Source organism: Xenopus laevis, chromosome 6S (assembly GCF_017654675.1).
Source record: "Xenopus laevis strain J_2021 chromosome 6S, Xenopus_laevis_v10.1, whole genome shotgun sequence".
Taxonomy (NCBI): domain Eukaryota; kingdom Metazoa; phylum Chordata; class Amphibia; order Anura; family Pipidae; genus Xenopus; species Xenopus laevis.
The window spans coordinates 71,325,648-71,353,341 of NC_054382.1; positions in this window are offsets into that span (position 1 = coordinate 71,325,648).

The window sequence follows — 27,694 nt, forward strand, 5'->3', positions numbered from 1 at the left end:
TAATGAAAATGCTTGACATTTTTTTTTGAGAATTGAAGTAATGGGTATCATAATAACTTAGAAATGATCCTTAACGTGGTGTTTGACAACTGCTATTATGAGTTTATTCACTACCAATGAAATAAATATTAAGCAAACTTATAGCTCATGAGTAATACTGTATACATTAAATATCTAAAATATATCTCAGTGCCTGTTTATATTATCTTTAGTATGTCATTGCTCTTGTGGATTGTTGATTAAAGAAGGAATTTACATTACCAAACAAATGTTGTCCCTAAGAATATCTGACTTGTTTGCTACAACTAAATGCATCTATATGTATCTGTAATACTCACCCAGGTAATTTCTTTTAACCTGAATACAGTTAGAACTGATTTAAATCCTATTTATTATGTTTTATTTGTTATTTTTTGTTGCCATTATTTTGCTTTCTGATATGTCTCAATTGCTTACAGTATACTGTATATATGTATACACAGAGTATCTCTGTGAGCAACAGGAGAATAGGTGAGATGACAGGACAGGATCATATGGGGTGCCGTTTGTCCCAAATACATTCTGTATACAAAACTATCCCTAATACAGAATGAATGTCTCTCATGTTATATAAGTATTTGTGACCATACACAGAGAAAAAAAATATACAAAAGACTTATTTCTATTAAAGAATGAAAACAAAATCTGGTTAGTGCACAAAAGGATGTCATTATATCACAAACTCCATTCTGTACAGTTTAACAAGCAATCTGTCACACAAATGTATAACCTCCATGTAACAGACTCACTTATGTGCAAAGTTACTTACAGGATGAATTATGTAAAAGCAAAGTTGGACATAATATATAATAGTGTAACTAACTAGTGCTTGTCAAGCTAGATTTGACTGACAAAATAGATATCTGTGACAAAAAGCAAGATTTTATAGTACAGGATTCGTTCTTTCCACAAAATGACAGTTTTGTTTCACAAAACAGATAAAATAACCATTCTGTGAAGCAACACTGTCAGTCACATTCATGAACCAATAAGAACAAAGCTTATTGCCATATACAAACAAGATGAGAAGTGGCCAGCTCTGCTCCACATGGCTAAGGCAAAGTATCTGGCCTGCTATAGAGGGCGCCCTCTAATGTCCCCTGTGCTGCATAGTAATAAACATGAACAAACCTTTTCTAAAAGAGCTGCTGTTAAACACTACAGGTTCATAAATGGAAGTTTTTACAAATCTGAGAAATATAATGCAGCACTTGTAATGATTGTAGAGAAAGAAAAGTATGCAAAACCTATATAAATATGATCATTTTAGGTGATATGGCTATTCTTATTGTAGTAACCTGCTTGTGTGGCCATTTTGGTTGCCACTCCTGTTCCTCTTCCTGTCTAAGCTGAGAGTAATAATGGGACAGGCCACACCCACCTGCGATGTTGTATTAAATGTACCAGAAGTTACTGTGCTTGTCTGGCTGCTTTGCCTGACTCTCAGAGTCAGTTATACGTTTTGTATATGATAGTTAGACTCCAATGTCTCCTCCTAGCTGTAATCTTGCACCAATTAGCTTGTAGTAGTCTCTCAATAATGTGCTTAGCTATAGTTCAACTACTACATAATAGCTTTAGCCAGAGACTTGGGACTGATCATGTGCACACACATTGTGTTTAGTATGATGTGTAGGTTATATGAGCAGCCACTCCTGAGTACTGTGTGTAAACAAAAGACTTCAGGATTTCAACTTCACCTCCTTTCGTGAATTCGGGACTTTTCGCCACTTCGGGACTTCAGCTTCGTCTTTTCGGCACTTCCGCATTCTGTAATATGCGAAATGGCTGCATGGCTCGGGCGCTCGTAAAGGGGACCTGGCTCTTTGAAAAATGCAGCACTTCAGGCCCTCGAACACTTGTCCCCCCTGCTGGCGGCCCTGGACATGCATGTGACATGGACGCAGTTGTGCTCTCTGCTCTAGTGTTGTGCCCCCCTCGACCCACTCTGATGTGAAAGGGTTAGGCACTGGGCAGGTAATGGGACAGCATCATTAGAGTCTTTTGTTATAAATAAATATAAAGCATTGTGCAGCTTGTTGCTTCTATATAAATAGATTATGATCCCCTAAAATTGCCCCTGCCTAAATGACCCCCTTTTGTTTACACACAGTACTCAGGAGTGGCTGCTCATATAACCTACACATCATACTAAAGAGAATTCGTGGTCATACCTCCCAAAATTTTGGAAGTAAAAAGAGGGACAAAAAATGTTTTGTCATGTAGAGCGGTGAATTTTTTTTGACCACACCCATTTGTGTGGCCACACCCTGTAATTACCATGTTCATTTTACAAAGTTTGGCAGGTTATAAAAGTTTGAAAATATTTCACCTAAACTGTTAAAATTACTTATTTTCTTATCTCAAAATTGTTACAAAGTATCTTAGTTACACCTGTTAGCTGTACTGGCCTCAGGGCCGGATTTCTTCCCCGCCCGCCCCTAGGCCGCGTGGTCCGACCAGGCCGCGTGGTCCCAGCGCGCCGGCAAAAAAACACCGGCGCAGCTGGTGTCGTTGAATGGGGACGCGAACGTCCCCATAATGCGGCTGGGCGGCATGCCGCCCCTATTTTTTGCCGCCCTAGGCCCGGGCCTATGCGGCCTTGCCGCAAATCCGGGCCTGACTGGCCTCTCTGCCAAAAGCCAATTGAGTTAGAAATTTTGGACACAATAAAGATCTTTACACTTTGAATTGGTGCCTGCTGGAAGTCTGCGTTCATTGAGTGCCTGCTCCTTTTTACATTTCATTTCGTCCGCCCCCTATGCTGAGGGCTCAGGGCAGTGCACCTGGGCCACTTCCCTTACGTGGTGAGTAATTTGTTTACCACATTGAAGTACCCACACTACAGATAACTTGTAAGTTAGAAATTTTGTTTCTTTTTCTGGCTGTTCAGTGCAGAGAAAAGAAGGACTTTCCAGTACAAAAGAGGGACTGCAGGCTGAGCCGTTAAAAGAGGGACTGTCCCTCCAAAAAAGGGACAGTTGGGAGGTATGCACTGTGCACATGATCAGTCCCAAGTCTCTGGCTAAAGCTATTAAGTAGTAGTAGTTGAACCATACCTCCCAACATTTTGGAAATAAAAAGAGAGACAAAAAATTCTTTTGCATGTAGTGCAGCAATTTTTTTGACCACACCCATTTTGTGGCCGCACCCCCTAATTATCATGTTCCTTTTACAAAGTTTGGCAGTTTATAAAAATGTGAAAATATTTCTTCTTATCTAAACTGTTAAAATTACTTATTTTCTTATCTCAAAATTGTTATAAAGCATCTTAGTTGCACCTGTTTACTAACCTGCGGTAAATATAAATTTGCGAATTTTCTTGTGCAAGAATAATTGTTCGCCAGTTATCGCATTCGCTGAAAATAACGCTACGTACACATTAACGCATGGTTTACTAAACAGCGAAATGTGCTAAAGACAAAATTAACGCCAGAATATTCGCAAACTTTTACCGCCACCTATGTAGTGGCGTAAAAGTATTTTTTTCGCCAGAAAATTCTCAAGGGGCAGGAAATATCCCATAATACTGTTTTTTTTTTACCCATCATTCTTTGCTGACAGGAGAGAGAGATCTGTAGCTATTACTGACAGGATGTTTTGGCTTCTGCTTCTATCTGTTGCAACAGCAGCAGTTTCAGCTCAGAGGCGTATTATTGGCAGCGGGCATCACAGTCCAAGGATTCGTCAGCCTCTACACTTTTTTGGTTTCATTGTGATTGGCTACATTAAACTGTGCATTTCTATGAAGCAAAGAGATTGACTGGTATCATTTCTTGTTCCTATGATTCTATTGGCAGAAGGGTTTATATGATGCAGACATGTTTGATTGGTGTTACTCTGGTGATGTTGTTGGATGGTATAATCATCAGTCAATAAAGTTTATGAGTTTTGAAGGTGCATTTCTGGCCATATTTTATATTTTATAGCATAAATATTCGCAAAAACTTAATTTTTCGCCAGAAAATTCGCAACTCGCTAAAATTACCGCTAACGTAAGCTGGTTCCTTAACGTAGTTAATGAATTCTGAGCGTATCACTGTTTAGTAAACTTAGTCGCTGCGAATATTCTGGCGTAAAAATATTCTCAGCGATAACATGCGGAAACTTAAAGTCAGATTTACTGCACTTTAGTAAACGGACCCCTTTGTTTCTTTTTCTGTCTGTTCAGTGCAGAGAAGAGAGGGACTTTCCAGTACAAATAAGGGACCTCAGGTTGAGCTGTCAAAAGAGGGACTGTCCCTCTGAAAAAGGGACAGTTGGGAGGTATGTGTGCACATGATCAGTCCCAAGTCTCTGGCTACAGCTATTATGTAGTAGTTGAACTATAGCTAAGCACATTATTAAGAGACTACTACAAGCTAATTGGTGCAAGATTACAGCTAGGAGGAGACATTGGAGTCTAACTATCATATACAAAACGTATAACTGACTCTGAGAGTCAGGCAAAGCAGCCAGACAAGCACAGTAACTTCTGGTACATTTAATACAACATTGCAGGTGGGTGTGGCCTGTCCCATTATCATATCTCCCAACTGTCCCTTTTTCGGAGGGACAGTCCCTCTTTTGACAGCTCAACCCGCAGTCCCTCATTTGTACTGGAAAGTCCCTCTTTTCTATGCACTGAACAGCCAGAAAAAGAATCAAAGTTTCTCACTTAATTGGCTTTTAGCAGAGAGCCCAGAACAGCTAACGGGTGCAAATAAGATACTTTGTAACAATTTTGAGACACAAAAACACAGTTTAGATAAGAAGAAATATTTTCAAACTTTCATAACCTGCCAAATTTTGTGTGGCCACAGAAAGGGGTGTGGTCAAAAAATTGCTGCGCTACGTGCGGGAAAACATTTTTTGTCCCTCTTTTTACTTCTAAAATGTTGGGAGGTATGCATTATTACTCTCAGCTTAGACAGGAAGAGGAACAGGAGTGAGTCATAAGATAATGGCAAAACAGCAGGAATGTGTAGACAAAAAGCAAAAAAAAAGGACCGCAAACAGCTCACCGCTCTCCCCTCAGGCCAGGTGCTCAGTCAAACAGTGTCCCCACTGTACACACAACAAAAAATCGAAAAGCAGACGGCACTTCTGGAATTGGGGTTTATTGGAGTTCCTGCTGGAAAGACCTGACGCGTTTCGGGACAGCAGGAATGCCCTTAACCAATATGGCCACACAAGCAGGTTACTACAATAAGAATAGCCATATCACCTAAAATGATCATATTTATATAGGTTTTGCATACTTTTCTTTCTCTACAATCATTATAAGTGCAGCATTATATTTCTCAGCCATTTGTATAAACTTGCATTTATGAACCTGTAGTGTTTAACAGCAGCTCTTTTAGGAAAGGTTTGTTCATGTTTATTACTATGCAGCACAGGGGACATTAGAGGGGGCCCTCTATAGCAGGCCAGATACTTTGCCTTAGCCATGTGGGGCAGAGCTGGCCACTTCTCATCTTGTTTGTATATGGCAATAAGCTTTGTTCTTATTGGTTCAGGAATGTGACTGACAGTGTTGCTTCACAGAATGGTTCTTTTATCTGTTTTGTGAAACAAAACTGTCATTTTGTGGAAAGAATGAATCCTGTACTATAAAATCTTGCTTTTTGTCACAGATATCTATTTTGTCAGTCAAATCTAGCTTGACAAGCACTAGTTAGTTACACTATTATATATTATGTCCAACTTAGTTTTTACATAATTCATTCTGTAAGTAACTTTGCACATAAGTGCGTCCGTTACATGGAGATTATATATTTGTGAGACAGATTGCTTGTTAAACTGTACAGAATGGAGTTTGTGATATAATGACATCCTTTTGTGCACTAACCAGATTTTGTTTTCATTCTTTAATAGAAATAAGTCTTTTGCATATTTTTTTTCTCTGTGTATGGTCACAAATACTTATATAACATGAGAGACATTCATTCTGTGTATTAGGGATAGTTTTGTATACAGAATGTATTTGCGACAAACGGCACCCCATAGGATCATGATAACATTTTCTACAGTTACACTTTCTTCATAAAAGGACCTGCACAAATAATAGTTTAAACAAAAAGCGTTTTATCATCTTTTGACAAAACTTCCAGCTGCTCACCCATGTACAGTATGGAGCTAAAGCGATCTCTTTTCTGATGGATAAATTGTTATAAGTCAAGCTTAATTAAATATTCTGCATCAGATATGATCAATGACCTCCTATAGGATCCAGAGTTTGCCTACAAGTCATAAGCTTGTATTACTTTTATTTGGCTCACTACTTGGGTGCTAAAATTGACCAGTGATCCATATGTTTGAGAAACTCGACATGCACCTGAATCTTTATATATCTGGCTAACTTAGGTTTGTGATCAATGCTGAAAATAGGTACAACTTGATAAAATTAGCTTTAGAAAGCAATGGCATTCAGCAGTAGAAATTGCCAGCATAAAATAGTGCTGTATTAAAAGGATATAGTCTCATGGAGTACAATTTATAAACTACTTGAAGGCCCCAACAAAGGTAGGCTGTATGGGTTTGGTCTCCAATATACAAAATTAACAATATAGAAGTTATAAAAGTAGGCTGGCCAATATTGGGTTGTTATATAGTTGTCGATTGATTCCATTTTTTGCACTGGAAAGAATTTTATGCCCTCTTCTGAAACAAAAAAAATTATGATTAAGGGGGCATAGACATAGGGAAAGGCAAGAGGGGCAGAGGTGGAATATGTGGACATGCATTTAATACAGTGAGAAGCATAAGCTTCAAAAACATGATGAGGCAATGGGTCCCCACCACCTTACCTCAAGTCTGCAGCAAGTTTTAAACATTTTTAAGCTGTTTAATACTGTTTTTGGAGATAAGAATTAAATAGCAGAGGCATTGGCTGACTTAAAGGGCTTACCTGATGCTGTGCTGGCAACAAGCACAGGATCAGGCACAAATAACTGAGATGGCACATTATTATTAAACATTATTTAAACTTTTTTTTTGTAATTATTTTGAAAATAAAATTTTACATGCTGCATGAGTTTTGACCAAAGCAGTGAGCAGGTATTAAAATCATGCAATTGTCCCTTTTAAAGATGGCTAAATCTCCTTTAGCAGTGTTGCTCCATTTAAATAATTCTGGATTATAACTAATGTACTAGCACTAGCACATTCCAACATTTTATCAGGAAGCTATACTCCTTAGACATCAAGAATGAATTGTTAAAATAATAAAACTTCTTCACAGCTCTTCAGAGTCAGTGGAACTGTGAATGTGTGCAAATTTTTGGAGGACACAAGCTTGAGATCCAGCCACAGTATACACTTTACTGTAATATATTATTATTTCTTTCTGTACGATTCATGCATTAAATACTTTAACATTATTTGAACTCCTGAAACCATTTTGATTTTAAGAATTAATAACGTTGGTATTGCTTTCTCCTAATGTAATGGAAGCCTCAACCTGCCTTTGAGAACATTGACTTTAAAAAGGATTGAATAATTGCAATCTAGAATTATCCTCTACAGCCATTATATACAATTAAAGCCATTTTTATTGCTATAGTAACTGGGCAAAAATACCTGAAAAAAACTGAAATTTTTCATTCCTAAAATATTCAACTCAACCTATAATTTTATTTGTAATTGCCTAGTAGCAGTTGCTGCCAAACGAATTATATTTTTAGTTAAAAGTTTCTTTTCTTTAGGACTAATGCAGAATATTATTATGGGGCTGATTCATGAAGCTCGAGTGAAGGATTCGAATTGAAAAAACGTTGAATTTCGAAGTGTTTTTTGGGCTACTTCGACCATCGAATGGGCTACTTCGACCTTCGACTACGACTTCGACTACGAATCGAACGATTCGAACTAAAAATCGTTCGACTATTCGACCATTCGATAATCGAAGTACTGTCTCTTTAAAAAAAACTTCGACCCCCTACTTCGGCAGCTAAAAGCTACCGAAGTCAATGTTAGCCTATGGGGAAGGTCCCCATAGGCTTGCCTATGTTTTTTTGATCGAAGGATATTCCTTCGATCGTTGGATTAAAATCCTTCGAATCGTTCGATTCGAAGGATTTAATCGTTCGATCGAAGGAATAATCCTTCGATCGTTCGATCGTAGGATTTGCGCTAAATCCTTCGACTTCGATATTCGAAGTCGAAGGATTTTAGTTCCTAGTCGAATATCTAGGGTTAATTAACCCTCGATATTCGACCCTTCATACATCTGCCCCTAAGTGTACATATACAGTCATATGAAAAAGTTTGAGAACCCCTCTCAGCCTGCATAATACATTTTCTCCACTTTCAATAAAAAAGATAACAGTGGTATGTTTTTCATTTCCCAGGAACATCTGAGTACTGGGGTGTTTTCTGAACAAAGATTTTTAGTGAAGCAACATTCAGTTGTATGAAATTAAATCAAATGTGAAAAACTGGCTATGCAAAAATGTGGGTGCCCTTGTAATTGGTAATTTGTCCAATCATGAAAAAAATTATTTAAGGTGGCCAATTGCAAGTTGTGCTTCTGTTTGACTCTCCTCTGAAGAGTGACAGCATAGGATCCTCAAAGCAACTGTTAAAAGATCTGAAAACAAAGATTGTTCAGTATCATGGTTTAGGGGAAGGCTACAAAAAGTGATCTCAAAGGTTTAAACTGTCAGTTTCAACTGTAAGGAATGTAATCAGGAAATGGAAGGCCACAGGCACAGTTGCTGTTAAACCTAGGTCTGGCAGGCCAAGAAAAATACAGGAGCGGCATATATGGAGGATTGTAAGAATGGTTACAGACAATTCAAAGATCACCTCCAAAGACCTGCAAGAACATCTTGCTGCAGATGGTGTATCTGTACATGATTCTACAATTCAGCACAATTTGAACAACGAACATCTGTATGGCAGGGTGATAAGAAAGAAGCCCTTTCTGCACTAACTCCACATACAGGGTCGTTTTTTGTATGCAAAAGTTAATTTAGACAAGCCACAGTCATTTTGGAACAAAGTGCTTTGGACTAATGAGACAAAAATTTTGTTATTTGGTCATAACAAAAAGCGCTTTGCATGGCGGAAGAAGAACACCTCATTCCAAGAAAAACACCTGCTACCTACTGTCAAATTTGGTGGAGTTTCCATCATGCCGTGGGGCTGTGTGGCTAGTTTAGGGACTGGGGCCCTTGTAAAGTCGAGGGTCGGATGAATTCAACCCAATATCAACAAATTCAAGCATCAATGTTCAAGCATCAGTCACATTTGAAGTTACACAGGGGTTGGATATTCCAACAATGACCCTAAACACACTTGGAAATCTACAAAGGCATTTATACAGAGGGAGAAGTACAATATTCTGGAATGGCCGTCACAGTCCCCCAACTTCACTGAATATCACTGAAAATCTATGGGATGATTTGAAGTAGGTTGTCCATGCTCGGCAGCCATCAAATTTAACTGAACTGGAAAGATTTTGTATGGACGAATGGTCGAAAATACCGCCATCCAGAATCCAGACACTCATCAAAGGCTATAGGAGGCATCTAGAGGCTGTTACATTTACAAAAGGAGGCTCAACTAAGTATTGATGTAATATCTCTGTTGGGGTGCCCAAATTTATGCACCTGTCTAATTGTGTTATGATAGATATTGCATATTTTCTGTTAATCCAATAAACTTTATGTCACTGCTGAAATACTACTGTTTCCATAAGGCATGTTATATATTAAAAGGAGGTTGGTACTTTGAAAGCTCAGCAAATGATAAAAAAAAAACTCCAAAGAATTAGGAGGGGTTCCCAAACTTTTTCATATGACTGTAGCAGTGATTATTCTCAAATATCTTCTATAAAAGAATCTAGTGGAATTAAACTCAACTATTTATTATATCAGTTTACTGCATTTTTAAATCTTGTATCTTAAATCTTTAAATCTTGATGTGATCATTGTCCGGATGCTGTTGAATTGTAATTCCCATAACCCCTGTGCACAACATCAGGGACATTATAGATATTTCTAGATGTCAGGAAAGGAATTCATGTCTTTGACCTAACAACATTAATGATGGTGGGCTGTAAGACTCTTAGGGGTAAATTTACTAAAAAGCGAAGTGACTAACCACTTTTGGCCACTTCTCCGATTTACGGGCACAGGCATAATTTAGAGAGCGAAAGAGATAGACGCTAGCGATCATTCACACTCTGTCGCCAGGTGAATATTCGCTCTGGTGAATGGACGTTACTCCGTAAATTCACTAAGATGTGGATTTTACTGAACGTTACCTCTTTCGCCAGACTTGCCTTCGCTAGCTCAGAACAGGCGAAGTGCATTGGAGTGCATAGATCTTCCTCAATCTTCTGTTACATCATATTTTTAGTGGAAAAAGTTTCCCAAAAAACGCTGGTGTCTTTTCCTTTTTTCAGAGTGATAGGCTGCAAAAAAAAAAAAAAAAGTCCTTAAAGTTTTTTGCTGGGTAACCTGGTTTGGGTAACCTGGTTCCCCCATACATTTTCTAACATATGGAACATAAACTATACAGTGGGCTCATGTGAAGGGCATTATAACAACTCTATTGTCTTTATTAAGGTTCCCTAATGTAATGTATTTGCTGCAACATATACGTCCATTCAACTTTATAATTTCCAGCCATATGCAAATTAGCCTGAGCGAAGACTTCTAACTAAGTTGCGCTAGGCATAATTGAATGCTAGCGCATCCTCGCTTTGATTGCCGAAGTAACGCTACCGAAAAATCGCCAGCGATCGGCAGGTTCACTGGACCTCTGCCATTGACTTATATAGTAATTGGCCAGGTTTTAGGTGGCGAATAGTCAAATTTAAATTCTTAAAGGGCCAGAGCATGATAAATCTCAAAACTAGAATTCAATTTTTTTAAAAAAAACTCGAATCAAGTTTGAATAATTCCCTAGTGAAATTTGACAGTTTTGACCATAACATTTTTTTAGAAAACTTAATTTTCAGTTTGACCCTTAATAAATCTGCCCCTTAATAAATCTGCCCCTTAATGTGCTGCTATATTACAGCACTAGAGATATTAAAAATAATCCTATGGCAACTATTTATCCTATGGCAACTATTTTAGATCTGTAGAGATAATATACGTTTCCCCTTAATAATAACAGTTTCCTTCTTTGCAGCTATAAATGCAGAGCCAGCACATTGACACGCAATTATTTCTACTGAAATCTAAATACAGGCACTGGAAAATATACAAGCTGAATGGAAATGCGGTTGTGTTTACATTATTACATTGTGAATGAGGTTCATGCTGATCCAGAGGAAGAAAAACAACCTCCACCCCAGGTGGTCAGCTGCCAATTTAGAAGGGGAACTGCATTCCTCAAAAAGGGTATCAGATTCTCAGTTAGAAAAGTATCCAATGCATTTTTAAACCCAGTCTCGCTGCCAACTGTGGTGATAATTATATACATTTCATTTAGGACAGATTATATTAAAATCATAATGTTATACAAAGAAGTCTGTGGAGCCCTTGGCAAGGTTGGGGGCATACAAATCATTTAGATAGCAGAGCTCAGGCCCGGATTTGTGGAAATACCACCTAGGCCCGGGCCTAGGGCAGCAGGGTTTTAGGGGGGCAGCATGCTGCCCAACCACACCCACATTGGTTCCAAAGCAGTGGCTATGTGCTGGAGATACAACCATTTTTTAAAATTTCCTGTGTGCCAATCCCCATTGCTCTGGTGCAGATGATAAAAGGGGAGGGGACAGGGTCGACGAACAGCAGTGGGCCTAGGGGCGCCCACTATGTAAATCCGGCCCTGGCAGAGCTGATGCATTCACTATGCATGCTAATGGGTGCATGAAGGCCTACATCTCAAGATGTCCTGGTATAATGGTTTAATCCACACACTGTCCAGCAGTACTCAGGCTTATGAACAGCAAAAGCAAATGGAATATCTAATACCACTGCTAAAAATAGTGCTACCCAAACAATTATGCCACAGAAGATAAAAATCATTTACAACCACAGTGCCAATATGGACGCAAAATTGATTTTGATGCTATTTACAAAAGTTGATGCCATTCCAACACAAATACAGGGGAAATAGCATGTACCACAAAATGTACTTCATTTACCAAAACAGATGCTGTTTTGTGGTGAACACGATTTGCCATTCATCGCATGGGTATTCTGGGAGGAAAAAAAGCAGCATTGTGGGTAAAAAACTTTAGGAACCCAAAGGGTACTAATGTCCCCATGGCTTTAAATCCCTCAACGTCCTCGCTGCCCTAGTTGCTGGCAGATGCCTGTGTATCCAGTTATAATACACAAAAACCATGAATATCTTGTAAATGATGTCTTTATAAACGGTGATTAGTGATGTCATCAGTTATAAACGGTGTGTAGTGATGTCATTTCTGTCACATGACTCACTAAAACTTGTGTATTATAATAAATAAAGTATCCCTTGTTGGAAAATATAAGGATACTATAAGTAACATGACCTGTATAAAAGCACTCAGCCTTCAGTCTCATGCTTTTATATGGTCATGTAACTCCTCAGTGACTATAATATCCTTATATTTTACAATAAGGGGTACTTTATTCACTATATAATTTACATATCCCATATTATTGGCCAAGAGGCTTAATGACCTTAATGACCACTTCCTGCCACACTGTAATATAGTGCTTGAAAATGGGTGGGTCTTCCTGGTGTCTGACCCATCTGGGTCCAGGTCACGGGTAAAAAAGGTTGGGGACCCCTGCCTTAGAGGGACATGAACCTCTAGTGTTAAGTTGGGGAGCAGGGTCCCCGTGAACAAGGCTAGTTAGTGGAAGGATTAATATTTGTTATAGTACTCTCTAGGACAGTAAGATAGTGAGGGAAGATAGAAAGAGCAGCTTTGTGCTCCATCAAGGACTGTAACAGGGAGTAGCTTCCCTAGGCTATAAGACTGCCTACAGTGAAGGGATCACAGTGGATAGGGTGTCAGGTTTGGAGTATTCTCCCTGACCATTCCACTGGATGGGATCCAGACCACGTGCAAGGTATTCCTGCTTGGAGGGATACCTACATCCTCAGGGAATTCACATGCAGCTGTCTCCAATATACTGTCCTAGCTTTGTGACTATTTATTCTGTATATGCCTCTTTACAGATGTAAGCACCCTGTGTCTCATTTCTCTCTGACAAAAAAACGATATTTGTTCTGTTTGACTGCAAGAACCTCCTGGTGCCATTCTCTTTATTTGTTTTATGCACACTGTGGGAGTTGTAGTTGCCCTATACCGCACCTTCATTTCTTCCACTTTGCCAAGGCCCTTCCTTAAGTGTTAGGGGTATATTTATCAAAAAGTGAAGTTAGAATTAAATATACCCCTTAGAGTCAAATGTAACCCATGCTCTAATATAGTAGCTGGTTGGCCTAAATAGTCCAAAATTGTGTTACAAAACCATTATTGACATTGCATCTGAAAATAGTCCTTTCTACATTGGACATTCTTTGAAAATGAGCCCTCGGGGGTTTACTCAAATATGTGTATTCATGAACAGTGCCGGGCCACGCTGGGCAGGCACCCTAGGCAGGCCCGGCAGTCACGTCGCCTGCACGAATTTGCACTAGTGTGCGCATGCACGAATTTGCGCTTGCGTGCGCATGCGTGAGAAAAAATGCAGTCGGCCAGAAAAGGGAACCGGACTTGGGGTAGGCGACAGAGGAGTTATGTGCCTGGCGCCCTCCCAGCTTTGCGCCCTAGGCACGTGCCTACTCTGCCTACCCCTAGTTCCGGCCCTGTTCATGAAAGAGCAAATTTGATGGAACTTGTAAGTTCAATGTCATTTATTATCTAAAAAAAGGCATATTGCAGACAAAAACAATAAGGTGCCTGGGAGTCAAAGTAGGACTCATTATAGAAGACATGTCCAAAGGTGCGGGCTACCACACACGGGTTTTTTTACATGCGTTGTGTGTTCAGTACTTTATTCCCATCAGTACAGACCCCCTAGGAAAGTATGGGCTCTATTGACTGTGGAGATGGATAAACTAATTGAGCTGCCCCCCAAATTCTGGACCAACCCCTGTGAAACCATTAAACCCAAAGAGTGTTACAAATAAATGGCACTGAGACATGAGTGTGGGCGAAGGTCAGTCACAGCTTTTATTTATATCAGTATTAACAAGTACGACCTTGCCAAAGCTATTAACAATTGCACATGTACGGGATTCATTAACCGGAAACTCAATATCCAGAAAGCTCCGAATTACATAGACTCCATTTTATCCAATTACAGGCAGTCCCCAGGTTACATACGAGATAGGGTCTGTAGGTTTGTTCTTAAGTTTAATTTGTATGTCAGTTGGAACAGGTACATTTACCTATTAAAGGGGTTTTTCGTCTTCCAAACACTTTTTTCAATTCAGTTGTTCCCCAGAAATAAAGACTTTTTTTCAATTTCTTTCCATTATTTATGTTTTACTGTTTTTCCAAAATCTAAGTTTAAAGTTCAATGTTCCTGTCTCTGGTGTTTGAGTCTGGCAGCTCAATAATTTAGGTGCAGTTTCTAAACTGTTACAATTTTGCAACATTTAGTTGATCCATTTCTCAGCAGCATCTCTGGAGTATCAGCAACTATTGTATCAAGTCTAACAGCTGTCTATAATGAAACCCAGAGATTCTGCTCAGCAGGGACAAAGATAAGAAATGTATCAACGAAATGTATCCATTTAGAAGAGTTTACCCCCCCCAGGGCCGCCATTAGAAATCACGGGGCCCCGTACAACAAAATTTTTGGGGCCCCCTGGGCCCCGCCCACACTGACGACCAAGCTCCGCCCCATATCCCGCCCACATCGCAGTTAAAAGACCACACAGACATCAGCGCTAAAAAAGTAACCCCCCCCCACACAAGTTGTAAAAAGCTATTGATGGTCAGGGCCCCCTTATAAAAAAATTGGGGCCCCAAAAAAAAAAAAATTAAAATTTTTTTTTTTAAAAAAACATTGGTCGCAGGGGCCCCCTGTTAAAAAAAACTTGGGGCCCCAACAAAAAAAAATGTAAAAAAAACTAAAAAATAAACAAACATTGGTGGCAGGGGCCCCCTTCTAAGTTAAAAACAAATTGGGGCCCCAAAAAAAAATTTGAAAAAAAATTAATTTTTTTTTGAAAAAAAAAAAAACATTGGCGGCAGGGGCCCCCTTATAAGTTAAAAACAAATTGGGGCCCCAAAAAAAAAATTTGGAGAAAAAAAAATTTTTTTGAAAAAAAAAAAATGGTGGCAGGGGCCCCCTTACAAGTTAAAAACAAATTGGGGCCCCAAAAAAAATTTAAAAAAAAAATTATTTTTTTTTGAAAAAAAAAAAAAACTGGTGGCAGGGAGGGGCCCCCTTACAAGTTAAAAAAATTTGGGGCCACCAAAAAGAAAATTAATTTTTTTTTTAAAAAAAAAACCCAAAAAAAAACAATGGTGGCAAGGGGCCCCTTACGAGTTAAAAAAAAAATTGGGGCCCCAAAAACAAAAGTTTTAAAAAAAAGATTGGTGGCAGGGGCCTATAGAATATTAAAATAATACATTGGTGGCCAGGGGATTAAAAAAAAAAAACACAAACTGGTGTTCAGTAGAATTGAACTCATGGCTTCAGTACTTCAACTTCGCCTCCTTTCGTGACTTCGGGTCTTTTCACCGCTTCAGGACTTCGGCTTCGGCTGTTTTCGTGACTTCGGGTCTTTGCGCTGCTTCAGGACTTCGGCTTCGGCTGTTTTCGTGACTTCGGGTCTTTTCGGCGCTTCATGACTTCGGCTTTTTCCGTGACTTCGGGTCTTTTCGTCGCATCGGCTTCGGCTTTTCGGCACTTCCGCATTCGGCACTGAAGAGGCAAGACGTACGGCTCGGGCGCTCGTAAGGGGGGCCCGGATCTTCAAAAAAATGCAGCGCTGCCGGGCCCCCCTTCATGCCCGGGCCCGGTACGCTTGTCCCCCCTGTCCCCCCCTGATGGCGGCCCTGCCCCCCCCCCCAGGGATGCTTCAGAAGGTGAAAAAAGACACTTGACACTTCAATATTAGAAAAACGGTCATACATAGAAAATAGAAAGTCATTGGAAAAAGTCATTATTTCTGGTGATCTATCTAAAAACAACTGGTTGTTTAAAGGTGAACCACTCCTTTTCTCTTTTAGATACTTTGCAGCACTGACCAACTTTGTGTGAGAGTTGGAATTAAGGAAACAGCAGAGATATTTAGTGAAGTGGCGCGGTATTGATGAAAGCTTCTCCAAGTGCTTATAATTGCCTTCCTTTAAATGCAACTTATACAGATGTTTGCCTTAACATAGTATTTATTTTTACCTTTTTGTGCATTTTTTTTTACCTTTCTGTGCTCTGCAGTAGACAACACAACAGAGGGGGTTGGGGTGGGTGGCTTATTAAAGCTAAATGCTAATAAAGGCCAAATAAACCACAGCACATTATTGTAATAATAACCCAGGGACTCCCTGTAATATAAATTTTTAAAAATTATTTCCTTTTTCTCTGTAGTCATAAAACAGTACCTTATACTTGGTCCCAATGAAGATATAATTAATACGTACTGGATAGTGATGGGCGAATTACCGGCGTTTTGCCGAAAAATTTGCGAAACGGCGCCAGCGTCTAGTTTTTGACGCCGGCGCCTCCGAATTTATTCGCTGGCGGAGAATCGCGCGAATTCGCACCTGGCGAATAAATTCGCCCATCACTAGTACTGGAAGCAAAACCAGTCTATTGATTTTATTTAATTCTTACATGATTTTCTAGTAGACTTAAGATATGGAGATCCAATTACAGAATGATCTAGAAAACCCCAAGTTCAGAGCATTCTGGATAACAGGTCCCATACCTGTATTATAATAACAAACATAAAATCTGCACTTATACTTGTTTTCAGCATGCCAATGCTGGCCACTGCATGTTCAGTGGGCATATGAGATCTCAGTAATATTAATTAACCAAATAACAGGCAAGGATCAATTAACCACATCACTGTGACAATACAACGTTATGACTATACCATGAATCTTCTCTTTGCCTAAAACACTTTCTTAAAATAAGGAATAACAACCTTTTTGCGCTTAATAACCGGGTGGGAGAGGGTTATTGCTGACTGTGGTGGCAATCGAAGTGATTTTGCATCAGGGTTGAGCTGAGAGGAGCAGGGCCGGAACTAGGGGTAGGCAGAGTAGGCGGCCGCCTAGGGCGCAATCATGATGGGGGTGCACTTTTAGGGGGATTTTGTTTTCTTTTTTTAAACCCTGGTTTGATTGGCCTTTAATAGTTTTTTAATTTTATAAACCGCCTATTCCAACCCCCTCTTGCCCATGATTTGTACTGTGGGCACTCCCCACTTCCCTCTTGGCTGCTGCTGGCACTGCTACATATTTGTGGGCAATATGATGGATTTTTGGATCTTGCTGGCACAGGTACAGATTGGGGGCAATATGAGGGATTGGCTGCTGATGGCACACGTACAAATGGGGGTAATATGATAGCTGCTGGCACAGGTACACAGATGTTTGGGGCATTATAATGGATTTTTGGCTTCTGCTGGCACAGGTACAAATTAGGGGCAATATTATGGTTGCTGCTGGCATAATTACAGACTGGGGGTAACACTATGATGGATGTTTTGTCTTATGCTGGCACAGGTACAGATGGGGGGTTTGGGGGTAATCTGAGTGATTGACTGCTGTTGGCACAGGTACAAATAGTACCTCTATGATAGGCCCTGGCACAGGTACATGGGGCAACATTATAGCTGATGGCACGGGTACAGGGGGCAGTATGAATGGTAAGGTGGAAAATGATAATGTAGGGCCAGGTGGGGGGGCACTGATTGAAGCCCTTGCCTAGGGTGCCAAAATACCTTGGCCCGGCCCTGGAGAGGAGTGCTAAAGCGAGGAAGCGCAGAAGCGTAAGAGGTCTTAGGAGATCACCTTTGTTATTTCTTGAGCATAACAGGACAAACACGGAAATTGAAGTTATGGTCCTTGTGAGGTAGATAATTAGATTACAAGTATACATCTCCTTCCATTCACCCTTTGTGACTATTTTGTTAGTAGGAGTCCATTATACCAGCAGATTATCTTTGGTAGTCTAATTATCATAATAGCACCACTACTACCACAGGCTGTAACTATTACTGGTGATGAAATTCTTTTGGTCAAGTAAGACTACCACTTCTGTGGGTGGCGCATCACAGGGAGCCTCCTCTTGGGCTCCCACTGCAAGCCTGCTCAACAACTGCCAGTCCCAGTCCCCCCCCCCCCCCCGCACACCTTATGCTTACTTTTGCTGTAATTTCAGGTTTGGGTCAAAGATGAGGAAGATGGTGCCCTGGAGCTCCGGTGCGCTACTCTGCATGAAGAATTGAGATTGACATTTGGGGGCACTTTTTGAACTAATGCACTACGTGGGGAGGAAGCAGAGAGGGGCATAGTGGTAGTAGTGGGGGGGTTAGATCTGCTTTAAGGCATGCCTTTAAAAACTGTAAATTAATTTGAAATCTTTTGTGTTTAGTTTACATGCTGTTATTTTATTAATAATAATAATAATATTAAAAATGCATCTATGCTACTGAAACTGCTGACTGCTTTATTAGAAAGCTAACCTATATTATGATCGGGGGGGAGATGAAGAAAGGAGCAGCAATTCCAATTCAAGTGAAAGTGGAAGTAGCTGTTTAATTTATGACTAATATACCGCTGGTGTAGATATAATAACCATGAGTGCATGACTCATACCCTCTATGTCAGCAGAATACTTGTTGACATGTTATATACACATCTTGATCTTTCTGAGGAGCCTTTCTAAATCTATCATAAAAAAACAACTGCATTATAAAGAAACTGAGAGAGACTCGTTAGGATTTGAGATTTGAGTAGCGATGGGCGAATTTGACCCGTTACGCTTTGCAGAAAATTTGCCGAAATGCATTGAAGTCTATGGCTGACAATTTTTTTGTGACGTGTGACAAATTCCGAAACAAATTTTTGACGAGCGACAAATAATTTTTACCCATTAGAGTCTATGGGCATAATTTTTGAGGCAAAACTTGGCAAGAAAATGTGCTCATCACTAGAGATAAGCAGTTCAGCAAAATAGGATCTGGCCATAAAGCCACCATGTTTTTCGCACTTTGCAACCTGCCAACTGGGTACGTGCCCACAGACATAGGTCCTTGTGCTTAAGAATGGAGTCTATAGGACTGCACTTTCTGAATGATTACACTGCTAACTGCATGTGTATTTATTAAGGGTGGGCAGAGAGAGGCATAGAGGCATCCCCGGTCCCACCATATAACATGCATGTCATTCAGACAGTGTGGGACTGCTGGTGGGCACAAGCAGCAAAACAGCCCTGTACGTGTAAGGACAGGGCTGCCTTGCACAAGACCCCAGATATAGGGTCGAGTGCTCCTTGAAAAATCACTAAGGCATTCATAAGTGCCTTAAGTGCAATTAAGATTAGGTTCTGGTTCTATGCTAGGAAACGCAAAAGAGTTAGTTTAGTGATGATTTATGTACACTTCAAAATGTTACCTGAGTTTATTTATTTATTTGCTTCTTAGCTTTCTTTTATAGCAGACATGTCTTATTTGTAAATACTTGCATTTTCAATTTGTGGGCGTTTAAGAGTTGCAAATAACGTGAGATGTATGACAAGCAGTGGAACACTTACTCTTTGATCTGTTATTCCCTTTAATCAAATAATTTGGCTCAAAACGGTTTTTCATATTAATCTCAAATAGTTGACCTATAAATTGTCCTTTGAAGTGATATCATTAAATATTTCTTTGCAAAAAATAAAGTCTGATACCTACATAATATAAGAATTATACAAAAACATGGTTGAATTAAATGAAGAATGTGTTCAGTCCTTCTATACATACAGGTATGATGATTTTCTAAGCAAAAGAATGGCAAAATGAAAATAACTGACAGGAAACAAATATTATATAATAAACACAATCATTTGGTGAAGGGACTAGAAATATGGGTAGGCAGAAGAGGCGCATGCCTAGGGCACATCAATGGTGCCAGGCACATACTTCTTATGTCTACCCTTGCTCTGGGCCCTTGTCCCCCTGCCACCTGCTAATCACTGACTGCTGTCCTGATGTGTTGTCTTCATGCCTAAGGTACCTGGCCAGCTAGGCCCGGCACTGGATGTGGCATCAAAATAATTAAAAAAGCAGTAGTAAACAGGTTTCCAAAGGCTTCATCAGAGCATGCCAATTGCTTCTGGGGAATTGTTTTCAAAGGAGCACAGAATAATTGATTGAATTGATAATTGAATATCTATGTGATCATAGCTAAGTTGATTTATATAGGTATATTAGTCAATTCAGAGAACTTTCTTATTGGTAATAACATTATTGAAATGCTGAGCAGTCAAAGAAAACTTTACTGACTTCTGATTTCTGGGTCACTTTTTGTAGGAGCTACAGTGATGAATATTGGACACATGTTGTTTTCCATAGAACAAGTGATAGGGGGATTTTTGCATAACAGTCAGGGGGGAAAGGCATCATTAAAGGGGTATTGTCATGGGAAAACATGCTTTTTTCGAAAAGCATCAGTTAATAGTGCAATTCTGCACTGAAATCCATTTCCCAAAAGAGCAAAGACATATTGCCAATTTCCCAGCTTCCTCCAGTCATGTGACTTGTGCTCTGATAACCTGCGGTCGATCTTTATTGCTGCTCTGCAAGTTGGAGTGATATCACCCCCCCAGCAGCCTAACAACAGAACAATTGGAAAGTAACCAGATAACAGTTCCCTAACATAAGATAACAGCTGCCTGGTAGATCTAAGAACAGCAATCATTAGTAAAAATCTAAGTCCCACTGAGACACATTCAGTTACACTGAGTTGGAGAAACAACAGCCTGCCAGAAAGCAGTTCCATCCTAAAGTGCTGGCTCTTTCTGAAAGCACATGACCAGGCAAAATGACCTGAAATGGCTGCCTACACACCAATATTATAAATTAAAAAAATACACTTGCTGGTTCAGGAATTAAATCTTACTTGGTAGGGTGACTTATTTGCAGTGTAAACAGTGTAATTAAGAAATAAAAACGACATCATAAAAATCATGACAGTAGTGGTAACTGCAGTTGATAGAGCAGAATTCTTGGAATTACTCTATCCCATCTTCCACATGTTCTAACATGAACTTTACTTGAAGTCCCTTCATGGTAAGCAGAGAAATGTCAAGGCCCAGAAATCATAATTTCAACATGGAACAAGGTGAGGGTGGTGTTGAATGGCCCTCCCAGCCTACTGGGGTGGGAAAATAGTCCGTGTAAATCAGAGGAAGATGATTATGTTTATAATGGTAAAGCTGATGCTGCATTGGATCTTAATTCATAGAACTTCCATCTGTGAGCAAAAAGAGCAAAAGGATGCTTCATATTTAATTTTGAAATCTGACATGTGGTTAGACATGCTGTCAGTTTTCCAGTTGCGATCACTAATCTCTATTACGCATACTGGCCGGTAAAGGCATGTTATATATATTTTGCTAAAAGTTTTATTTTGCATTTAGGTTAAACATAACAATACAACAAGGTCTAACCTATAGGGTTAGAAGAAAAGAAAGAAATGAAGGTGTAAGAGATAAGCAGAGAGAAAGGGGTGGGTGGGGGAAGCTCATTAAATTCAGATCATTCCATGTAACTACAAATTACATTGGTCTTACATAACATCCATTACGACAAAGCATTAACCTCCAGCCAGGTACCCCAATGGCTTCAAATTTGTCCGGGCACCCCCGGGCCTGGTATACGAGTTTCTGCTTGGGCAAGGAGCCATTAATGAGTTTTTTCCAAAAGTTCAATGCAGGTAGCTCCATGGATTTCCAGGGTAACAGTATTGCTTTCTTTGCGTAATAAAACAGTTGCAGGTAACATAGCTTACATAGCTGAAGGCCTCAGTGGTAATGTTCCCACTATACCCAAAAGACAAAGGCTGTGTGACAGTATATTGGTAAGTGCTAAGGATGTTTCAGCATAACTGAGTACCTTCCTCCAGAATCCCTGTATTTTTGGGCAGTCCCAAAATACACGAATAAAGGTGCCCATCGCTCTAAGGCACTTGGGACATTGGTCCAAGACCCCTGGATAAATTCTGCCTAATCTTTGGGGAGTGAGGTAAACTCTATTAAGGTATTTAATCTGTATTTATCTGCCCTACCGGAGATAGTAAGTTGTGGTACTAAAGCTAGAGCATCATTCCACAACTCTTCCTCTAGACTTGGGATATCTTTACTCCAGTGTTGTTTAACCTTATCCAATTCAGTGATGTTTGCTTGCATAAATATAGTATACATGCAGGTTAGAGCTTTTACTAGATTGGCTCGGCGGAGGTCTAGCTCCTGGGTGGTCTCAGTAACCACTAGTGGCCTATGGGGGAATTGAGCTTTTAAGAATGTTTTAACTGTAGGTACCTGAACAGCATGTTTACTGGCAGGTGGAATTCATTTTGGAGCACCTGGAATTGTTTGCATTCCCCATTATCTATGATATCTCCTAATGTTTTACTCCTGCTGCTGGCCATCTAGCTATACCTGGCACTGATTTAAAGTGTGGGAGGTACTTGTTACCCCATATGGGAGTCCACTTGGACCAAACCGGCTGTTTGTTCTGGGCAACTTTAAGTGCCCTCTGAAAAGATCCCACTACCGTTCTAATGGGGGGCGTTGTCCTATGTGTTGGGAAGATACCCCTGTAGGGCAGTTTAGAGAGGGCCTCTAGGGAGCCTACAATGATGGCTTCTAGTACTAGCACTCAGTTTTACATCTGCGGGACTAGCCACCAGTGCGCAAAGACCAGATCTTCAGCATCTAACACAGTTAGAGTTTGTCTCTCAGTCACACTCTTTGTAATGAACTTTACTAGCCTGTGTTTAAATACCTTTCCAGTGCTTGGGTAATACATCAGGTATGAGGGACTATTTTTGTCATATCCTACAAAAATTCCCTTTTAACACGTTGAGTCTAGTTTCTTTCTGTCATACTAGTATGCAAAGCATTCTGACCCAAACGTTTTCATCTTTGATAGATTAGGCTATCTCCCAGTTAGCATGTAGTATGGAGTTTGCCTTAAACGATTGTTGAAACACCTGTTGCGAATCATAGCAGCAGTCATTACTGCACATGTTCATAACTCTTTTGGCAATTTACTCTCAAGTAACACAAACCTTGCCATTTCAAATAGTGTTCTCCACTTTCTCTCAGCAGTCCAATTTTGATGGGGTGAGTAAGGTGCTGAGATCTTGTGTCTTATGCTCTTCTTACTGAGCAGTGACTGAAAGTTATTTGGCATAAATTCTGTGCCATAATCAGACTGTCCCATAGGGGGCAGTATCAGCAATGAACTTTTCTGTGGCTAATACTGTATTACTCTTATTTTCCAGAAAGTACACACATATTGCACCAGAGTAATCCTCAGTAAATGCTATGGCATATCTAAAACCATCTTTTGCTATTGGCTCTATGGGGCCTGCTAAATCAGTGTGTACTAGTTCAAGTGATTGTTTGGCACAGGTGTCAGACTCTCTTTTTCTGTTCTGAAAAAAATTTGCCTGAGTACAAATTTCACAATCTTGCTGATATTTAACAGCTGCACCTTTGCTTGTTGCTGCTTCAACAAAGAAAATGTCCTGTGGATATGTGGGATATACAGTGCATTTAGTAACATTGTCTTGACTCTGTTCCCCTTGCTGTCTATCAGGCACACTTCTGCATCACCTCTCCTCAGCTCTATACCAGAAGTCTTTTTACCATCCGCCAACTCCAATGAATGTCTTATCAAATCTTTTAGACTTTTTAATGTTTGTAATTATATGTGCTGTTGCTCCTGTATCCACCATTAGTCCCTTTGTAGTTAAACTATTTGACTGTTTCTCACTTATTTTGAAGGTAAATGTTTGCTCTGTGTCATCAGCTGCTTGCTTTACATTGTCCGGCCCCTTGCATCTGCTAAATGCCTCTTTATGTGTCGGGCTCTTGCAATAGTTACACCACTGTGATTTTCTTTTATTTAGTTGAGCATGCGTTATCTTTGTGGCCCTTTTGGTTACAGTTGTAGACAGGGTTCATGTTGCCTCTCTCCCTTACTGCTGCAAGAGGGGTGCTGACCTGCATCACATGTGTTTGGGCTGGCATGGTATTTTTAAGTGTCCTCAAAACTTCTTAACTGCATTTTAAACTAAGTAAAAGTCTATCACCTTGTGTGATATGGATAGCAAAGGGTTTAAATGATTCAGGTAGGCCCTTAAGAATCATTGCAATCAACAGTCCATCACTTAGTGTCTGTCCAGCAATTTTCAGTGTGACACTTTCATTTGCAGCTTTCTGAAGAGATGTTAACTCTGTGTATAAGATAATTATTTGTGGCTTACCTTTGCCAGCATAGTGGTTTCTCAGGATTTCAAGCACTTTCCTTATATCATATCATATATATCAGTCCCTAACTCTTTACTTAACCCTCCATGCAGATTCTGTCCAGAGAATTTCACAGGTGCCATCTTCGGTAATCTTCGGAATGAGACCGGCGATTCATCAATTTTCCTGAGTTTCAGCGCATGTGCAGTTGTCACGAAACTGCCAACTGCACATTCACTGCTTCGCCGATCTTATTCTGAAGATTACCGAAGAGAAGAAGATGGCTGCCATGAACTCCGCTGGGCAGAATCTGCATGGAGGGGTAAGTAAAGAGTTAGGGGCATTTGCCCGGGGGGGGGGGCGCTAGGCTGGGGGGAGATGGTCTATGTAGGGTAGGGGGAAGGGTTTTATGTTAAGGGTTTTTTTCTCCTTTAAGATTCATCAGGCGCATGTGGCCTAGAAACTTTGTCTCCCGTAGTTCATAGTTCTTTTCATCTCGCTCAAATATCAGCCTGCTCCATCGGTTTCCTCCCTCTCTCCTTCCTGCACACAGACACTATGCTTCTCCTGCTTCAATAAGATGTAACATTATTAACACTTCTGCATTAGCAGACAAAGATTATGTCACAGGACATAATCTGCCTGCATGTTTTTGGACTGTGGGAGAGAGAATATACAATTTTCATTTAGTGCTCTGACCAAAATCTAATCCATAACCCCAGCATTGCATGGAGTCACAATGCCATAAATTGTTTACTCCTTTCCTCTTAAATTGACAACAAAAACAGCTTGGGTGAAAATAGCCATAAGGTTCACCTTGCATGAACTGAGTTATGTTTATCAGCAGAGGATTCTTCAAACAACATACATTCCCATTTTGCTGATGAAATCCATTTATGTTGTGACCACTTAATAATAATAATGTGTGAACACTTATTGCTGAAGGCTGAAATTTTATATCAGCAATATAGAGAGGTGGAATCGCGTATATGGTCAAAATGACTGCTGTACTTAGCACAGACTATGTACTTTAGCATATGCTGTCAAAGAGTTTGTAACCAAGATTCACGGCGTTACACTATAGGCAAAAGAAACAATGGTATCATATGATGTCACTTCATTGTTCACATGTATACCTGCTACAGAGGCAATTGAGACTGTAAGAAATCGACTGCAACAAGATAACACCCTCAGCAGCAGAACGCATCTCAGTCCTAGCTAAGTATGTTTGTTGCTAGATTTGTGCCTTAACACCACATACTTCAAGTACAAGAACCTTTTTTAAAGACAGAAACATGGCTGTGCAATGGGTTCTCCAGTCTCTCCCATTGTAGCAAACTTGTACATAGAGGAAGTGGAAAGGAGGGCCTTACTTACTTTCCAGGGAACTACACATAGTGACTGGTTCAGGTATGTGGATGACACTTGGGTTAAAATCAGATCCAATGAAGTGGTGGCCTTTACAGAACACATTAACTCAGTGGACAATAACATCAAGTTCACAAGGGAAGATGTCCACAAGAACAAACTTGCCTTTTTGGACTGTTTGATATGCTTCCAAGAGGAGGGTAACTTAAAGATGGAAGTATACAGGAAACCAACTCATACAAATCAATATCTGTTGTTTGATTTCCACCATCCACTGGAAAACAAACTAGGTGTCATTAGAACTCTGCACCACAGGGTGGAAGGTGTGGCAACTGATACAGAGTCCAAAGACAAAGAGCAAAAACATCTTAGAGGAGCTTTGAAAGCCTGTGGCTACCCAGACTGGGCCTTTGTCAAAACAGCAGCAACCAAGCCCAACAGGAACACCAATAGAAATAACCGCCCGAAAACACATAGTAGGCGAAACATAGTGATCCCATATGTAGCAGGAGTGTCAGAGAAACTCAGGAGGATTTTCAACAAACACCACGTCCCTGTGTTTTTCAAACCTAGCAACACACTGAAACAAAAACTGGTACACCCAAAGGATCCAACACCAAAAGAAAAACAAAGCAATGTGGTATACGGAGTCCAGTGTAGCGAGGAGTGCACATATCTATACAATGGGGAGACAAAACAACTGCTCTCCAAGCAAATGGCTCAGCATAGGAGGGCAAACGCTACACGGCAAAATTTAGCTGTCTTTTTACACCTAAAAGACAAGGGACACTCCTTTGAAGATAGCAAGGTCCAAATCTTGGATAAAGAAGACCACTGCTTTGAACTAAGCGTGAAAAAGGCAATTCATGTCAAGCTGGAGAAACCATCCCTGAACAGAGGCGGGGGCCTTTGACACCACCTGTCTGCTACATACAATGCTGTTCTAACATCTGTACCCCGAGCATTTCAGAACACTTCACACATCCATTCATGCAACTCTCACAAGTAACACCTGTTTATAGGAGTTGCATGACACATTGAATAATCCACCATAACTATGCAGAATCAACACCTTTGTGAATTTCTTCTGATGTCACCTATATGCCGAGAACTTCCCACACCTTCAACTCCGTTGAATTGAAGAAGCTGCTTGGATGAGTAGTGAAACGTCTTCATTGATTACTCAGCAAGTCCAGTTGTTTTTTTGTTTTTTTTGATTTACCTATACTAGATATAAGTCACCTTGATACTGAAAGCATTTCAGTATAACATTGCTTGAAAAATGCAACTGGTCTTGGAGCTTTCTTGCGATTAGACTTTCCCACAATTTATTGCAATTTTCCTAATTTCTCGAAAATAAGACAATAGTTAAAGTGGACCCGTCACCCAGACATAACAATCTGTATAATAAAAGTCCTTCTTAAATTAAATATGAAATCCAATTTCTTTTTCTTATTAAAGCATTCATAGCAGTTGTAAACGCATTTAAAAATATCAGCTGTCAATCAAATATTTCCTACCCCGACTCTATGCCTATGGCTCCTTCCTGGTTACTATAATTATGAATTCCCAGACTCATGGAAACAATATTCAAAATAATTTATACAGTGTAATTAAAGTTCATTTTGCTTGACTAACATGATAAAATAGGATTTGGATAATTTTTTTTGGGTGACGGTTGCCCTTTAAAGTGGAAGTTTAGATGAACATGAAATTTGTTCAGTTTTATGTGTAACAAAACCCTAGCATTGCTAGCTCCTAAGATGCATTGCGTGCTGGTGTTACTTTAAAAACAAGAGATCAGGAAGGAAATGACTAAACAGATGATGAGTGTTCTGTTATTTTGATGCTGTAAAGATGGTTAGTGGTTAGAGGAATGTATTAACACATACAGCTGCTTTGTTTTTCTTCATTAAAATGTT